At 34.9% G+C, this 6,009-nt stretch overlaps 1 long non-coding RNA gene across 1 annotated transcript in view; it reads right to left on the bottom strand.

Moving 5' to 3' along the window:
- The window catches only part of LOC107739263 (uncharacterized), a 32,291-nt gene extending 27,469 nt beyond the window's left edge, over positions 1 to 4,822 (bottom strand). The window contains exons 1-2 of the long non-coding RNA XR_001639979.1: positions 4,602 to 4,822; positions 1,859 to 2,012 (exon numbers count right to left, since the gene is read on the bottom strand). This is a non-coding gene — a long non-coding RNA (uncharacterized LOC107739263). The remainder of the gene's footprint in view (positions 1 to 1,858; positions 2,013 to 4,601) is intronic.
- Positions 4,823 to 6,009: the final 1,187 nt, after the last annotated feature.

Here is a 6,009-nt window from a genome sequence, read left to right as displayed (position 1 = left end):
TAAAATTTTTTTTTTTTTTCTTTTTTTTTTTTTTTTTTTTTTTTTTTTGATATTGTGTATTCATTGTTGTGTTCAGATTTACTGCTTTTTTTTATTATTTTGCGTGCGTCCTCCTTTCTATCTAAGTACAACTGATTTCCAAAGGTTACAATTTTGTTTTAAATCATAATTTTTATTTGCAGGTGTCATATGACATTCTACGTTATCACAAATGCCTCATTAATTAAGTTAATGCTAATTTAGCCTTTCTCCTTGTCTCTCTCTCGTCTGTGCGATGTGCCTTGGGACGCATCTTTAGAGCTGGAGGGCAATTGAGAGATACTGAAGTGGCTAGATGGCAAGGACTGACTTTGGTACACACACACACACTGTCTCTCTCACACACAGTTATCCTCACTCCTGGCAGACATACACAAACATTCCCAATTTCTAATCGCTCTCTCTCTCATCTAATTTTCATCATTCTCTCCCTTGCTCTTACTCTCTCTCTCCTCAATGCCAGCCAACTCTCTTTTCTAAATTCTCTCTCCTCTCAGCTCTCTTTCTATCTCCTATTTCCCTTTTTGTTCTCTCTCTCTCCCTCTCTTTTCCTCTCCTCTCTCTCTGCATCTCTTACAAAGGCAGCAGGCAGTATGCCTCCCCTGAAAATGAGGCCACGCACGGCAAGTATGCAAATGAAAGCAGTGCTGCTGGATTAGAATGGGACACCATATACCCTAAATCATGATTGTCAATCATGGCGAGGGATTAAGGGATACGGGCTTATAGACCTAAAAAAGCAACACTTCCCCCCCCAGGCGCACTTCCATTGTGTGGGAGAGAGGGCTTGTTGGGGGGCTGCTTTAGTGCACTACTGCCCTCTGCCTTTCCATCAAGTTTACTGCAGGCTCAGAGCCGAACGAGCAGCTTCGGTTGTATGCGTGTTTCAGAGCAGCATTTGGGTTTCGGTTTTTCAGGCAGGGCTTGTGGCTCAGTGGTTTCCTGCTCAGCGCCAAGAACCTTAAAATATTGCATGTATTGTTTTATTTTAAGATCAAAGAAACACATTATACGGAAAATGAAAAATGAAGTGGGTTTGCTTTTGGCAGTGGACGTGGATTGATCATTTTAAAGTCACTTCAGGCAATAGTCAGACATTATTATTAAACGATGGGGAAAAAATTAATATTATTTAATATACAAAACTATATTTTATATTGTATATTAGATATAGTATATAATATAAATACATATTTTGGATGTATGAAAATTCTTAAAATATATGTGACCCTGGCTGTGAAAACCCAGCTAAAGTAATTTTTTTGTGATTTATGGTTTTCTACATAAAATCATCCTTCATAAGCTAAAGAACATTCTGTGAAAATGTAACCTTGATATATTTAATATTGACTGAGTAAGACCATGTCAAAGATTGAAATCATAGTGAAATTAAAGGTTGAAATCAAACTTTGATGCTTGTTATCTCATAATTAGATTTTGAGACTTTAGCCTGGATTTTACAGAGAGGGTCACATATATGTGCATTAGATGATTTTGCATAATAAATATATGTAAATACACTTATGAAAAAATATATAAAATATCTACTTCTGAATAAAAACATACTTATGAAAAAAATATGTCTTGTTGAGCCTCTGAAATGTCAACATAAAACTATGCATATGATATTGTTGAACTCTAACAATGTCATAAAATAAAATGAAAATAATAATTAAAATAAAATATAAATAATATCAGCATTACAATGTCTTCAACTTTTAAATAGAGACAGTTTTAAATGCATGAAGACAAAAACGTAAAACATGTCAAATAAAATAACATCAGGAAATTACACACCAACCTTACCCAAGATTCATACCTGTATTCTGCTGGATTTTTACATATCCATTGTGTCCCTCACTTAGCATGGCACCATTGCTTCTTGGGACTTGGCATGGGATAAAGGGTGCAGAGGTGGGTAAAAACAGAGGGCAACATCTGCTTCACAACAGGAGACAGGGCTGCCACTACATCTGCACTCATGAACACAAAAAGACAAAGACTGCAGAAAAAAATGCAACAGAATTGATACTGCAATCCAGTCGGATTCATATTAAATATTAAATTAAATTCATATTAAATATTATGTTGCCTTATGGCAAGAATTCGGCACTTTAATCTCTCTTCAATTTCCAAAGCAACAATATTTAATTCTAAAAAACAAGTTGTAAATGTACTGTACAGTGCACCTTGAACTCAAATACTGTAATGCGTAAGAGCTTCACCTCAATACACCAACAAACAAACACTAATTGATACGAGTCTATCGACAGGCATCAGAGCAAAGGGCTAATCGTTCAGCATCATTAGGTGAAGATTTAGCTTAAAAGCTTTGAGCTGGCATTAAGCAAAGCTGCTGTTGATATGGATCGAGTGCTGTAATGCTGTATTGTCACTGCTCCAGGAGGCAGAGAGAGGGCGATTTGAGAGAGTGATGCGCTCAAGCTGGGATTTGTGGGCAGCCATAACACTGGAGGGCACTGGAGGCAGCGTGGACCAAACGAACGGTTGTGGGAGCTCTAATAACACTGCAAACAATGCTGGATTTACTATTTAATAACTAATTAAGTGTGTGGGTAGGCTCGTGTAACCACAAGCTACAGTAAAGTTGTAAGAACATGACCAAGGAACAGTAAGATGGGTTTGATCTTTTATTTTTCAAATGGGGGCTCAGAAAACTGAAGTGAAAAGTTAACTCTGAGAAACAACAACATGAGGATGTGAGGTGTATGTCTGGTTAATACAAAGCTCTTAACCCAAAAAGCTCTCTAAATTGTCAATATGATCAAAATTTACTACATGCCTTCTGTCGTCTGATTGATAGTTTATACTTTGTAGCAAGTAAAAGCTATTTTAGTATCATTCTAAAAATGTCCACCTTCAGGTGGTGGTACTTTCTTTCTTTCTTTCTTGTCTTTTTTTCTGTGAAATCTTTAATGATTTTTCTAAAGTAAATGCAAGTTCGCTTACTGGACTGTAACTTAGGTTCACGTGATTATCCATAAATATATATTTTAAATCATGCTAAAATGTGAGTATCGAATGATATCAATAGGCTTTTTGAAGAATGTTTATTTGTCTATCTCTCAATCACCATTGTATTGTATTGCATTATCAGTTTTGCCCCCACAATAAAAAACTATACAGAGTTTTGATAGAGCATTTAAATATAACCTATTAAAACCTATTATTGGAAGATATAGAGTGACAACTGATATTTATATACATTTTTATGAAAGTAGTCTACTATATTGTTAAGATCACATTACAAGCTATCAGAATTTCATATACAATTTTTGCATCCATATTATCACTATATCATATTATGGCCTGATCTATAAAATACAATACAAAACATAAAACACATATGCAAAACTTTAAGACTTTCTTTTTGTCTAAAGTTTTAATAAACTAATAAAGATTTTTTTTTTTGTCCTCTGTATATGACATACATTTATTTTAAAATAGAGTGGTAAATATTATTTTGCAACTAGAATTTGTATTTTATAATTATTTAGTGTCTGGTAAATAACCCTGTTGTGAGTGTTCATATTAGAGTATGATTTTACTTTGCAAGACTGTGACTGTGTCCTTTACAGGCAACATTAGTACAGTGCATATTTTTACCTGACACTATTGGTGAAAAATAAAATTCAAGTGAAATAAATATATATTCCTATGATACTTTAACCTTGAAAAAAATTAATTTCATTATTATTATTTGATAATGATTTATTATTATTATTTATAAAAACAATAATATGCTAATGGTATGTAGAACTATTATTTCTCACGTTTATACACAGTTCTTAATAATCTAAATCATGGAGCAAATGCTAATATATTTCATAAGAAAGATTGGTTCATGTGTGTTTAAAGCAAGTTGATATTTCTGTGCCAAAGATCTCAGACAAACAGCAATTCACATTAAATGTCTATTAAATTTAAGCACAACTAACTTATATGTACACTAGAGTGTGTACAAAAATACAATATGATAGGAAAGAGCTATTTCTTCCAGTTAATATTCCTCAGGGTAGTTTTATTCTTGAAAGCCAATTTCTGTGAAAATACAGAAGGTAACATTCAACAATATCCAACCATTGTTTTGGGATATTAAAAAAAGAAAATAAATAAAAATGACAAACAAACAAATAATTGTACAACTAACATTTAAACCATATGTAGGCTAACAACTTGTCCCAAACTGACATTCACAGATAATACTCTTGTCCTTTGAAAACATTACATAGGTGACATTTGTCTTAATTCCTTACCACTGCTAAACTGTAACTAACAAATGTAAGAGGAAACCCAAATGCCAAAAAACATGTTGCTTGGGTCTGAGGATTAAAATAATAATATAAAAAAAGTTTAACATTTAATGCTGATGGAGAACTGTCCTGCAAAGTTTGCTAATTTAAATACATTGTTCAAAAACGTGAAAAAAAGTAGGCTTGGACTTTTAACAACTTTTGGATACTGATACACAAATGGAGAAAGATCACCATCCCACATGAGGATACTCTGTGAACGTTCTCCTTCCCCCAAACGAACCTTACCTCTTCAGATACGTGTGTGAGAGTGAAATGGTAAAATGATGAGCTCTAATGAGCAGACTGAGGAAAGGGTGAGCAGAAGCTTCATCCAACGTTCAGTGTTGACAGCACCGCTAATCCTCGCCACCTGCTCAAACACACAGACCTCCATAAACAACAGCAGCGGCCTGCGTTCACTCACACTCACACTCACCCTGAGTCAGCCGTTCCCGCAGGAGCCTATCGCTGCTCCGCCGCTTCCCGCGCTCGCTCGCTCGGTACCAGCAAACGCTAATCGCCATGCAAAACAAATAGTTCTCAAATGTTTGGAAAAGGCCGCGCTGTTTGCACCAGGACCTAACAAAATAATTTTTACAAGCTATCCAGTTGTGATTAGGGCTGAGAGAATTGAATTTCCCTGGCAGTGATCATATTCATATTAGCCTAATTAATAGTGCTGTTTAACTTTGCCTGTTTGCCATCGTAGAAACGGCACACTGTGGTGAAAACAGAGGCTCAGGTCAGCTCTGAAGCGTTGCTATCTCTCTCGGCCTTTCCTGGCCGTGACGACCGCACACATCTTAAACACTGCTGGGCGGTTAAGCTTAGCAGTTTTCTCCCATTTTGTCTTTTAAGTCGCGGGAATAATTTTCCTCCTTTGGGAAGACATTACCCTAAACCTTCATGGCTAAGAATACACGATGAGTCCTTGAGAAGAGTCTGTTTTTCAAAGACTTATCAAGTCTGTTCCAAGAAGAATGTATATTCTATATATTCTCCTTCATGTAGGCTACTTCATTAATAATACATTTTCACTTAACACTATAGGTTGATATAGATTGGAAAATGAATAACAGTCATTCTATATTTAGGGGTACATGTCATGTCAGCCAAAAGACATAAAATCAGTAGGCCTGTTCTTTTTTGATAAATAAATTAGGTGGTTGAATAATATATCCCCTTAATGTATTAATTGTTTGGCAAGCTTAAGCTCTAATGACTTTTTAAATATGTTAATGAAACTTAACATTTGATTCATTATTTTGTCAACTGTGTTACGGACAAATGTTGTCAAATGAAACATGAATGAAGTCCCACATGTTTGATTACACATTTGTTTGAAGGTTTTTGAGTCTATTCACCAGAGTTTTTGAGGTTATCTGTCTAACTGATTTGAAAATATGAATTTGGGGCTTCATAGTGGGCGTACTGTGGGATGCTATCATAAAGGATGATACTTGTCTTTAACATAAATCCACAGTATGCTGAATTTAGTGTTATTCACCATCCTTACCAAAGTCATCCATCTCCAGAGATATCCCCATCTTTTTTTCTGACGGATTAGTTCACATTTAAAAGATTTATAACATAAAAACCATGCATAACACAGTTGACAAAGTAACACAGTTGACAGGTAAGAATGAACTTAGTA

Source organism: Sinocyclocheilus rhinocerous, unplaced genomic scaffold (assembly GCF_001515625.1).
Source record: "Sinocyclocheilus rhinocerous isolate Xijiao unplaced genomic scaffold, SAMN03320098_v1.1 scaffold495, whole genome shotgun sequence".
Classification (NCBI taxonomy): domain Eukaryota; kingdom Metazoa; phylum Chordata; class Actinopteri; order Cypriniformes; family Cyprinidae; genus Sinocyclocheilus; species Sinocyclocheilus rhinocerous.
This window is presented reverse-complemented; position numbering and strand designations above follow the sequence as displayed.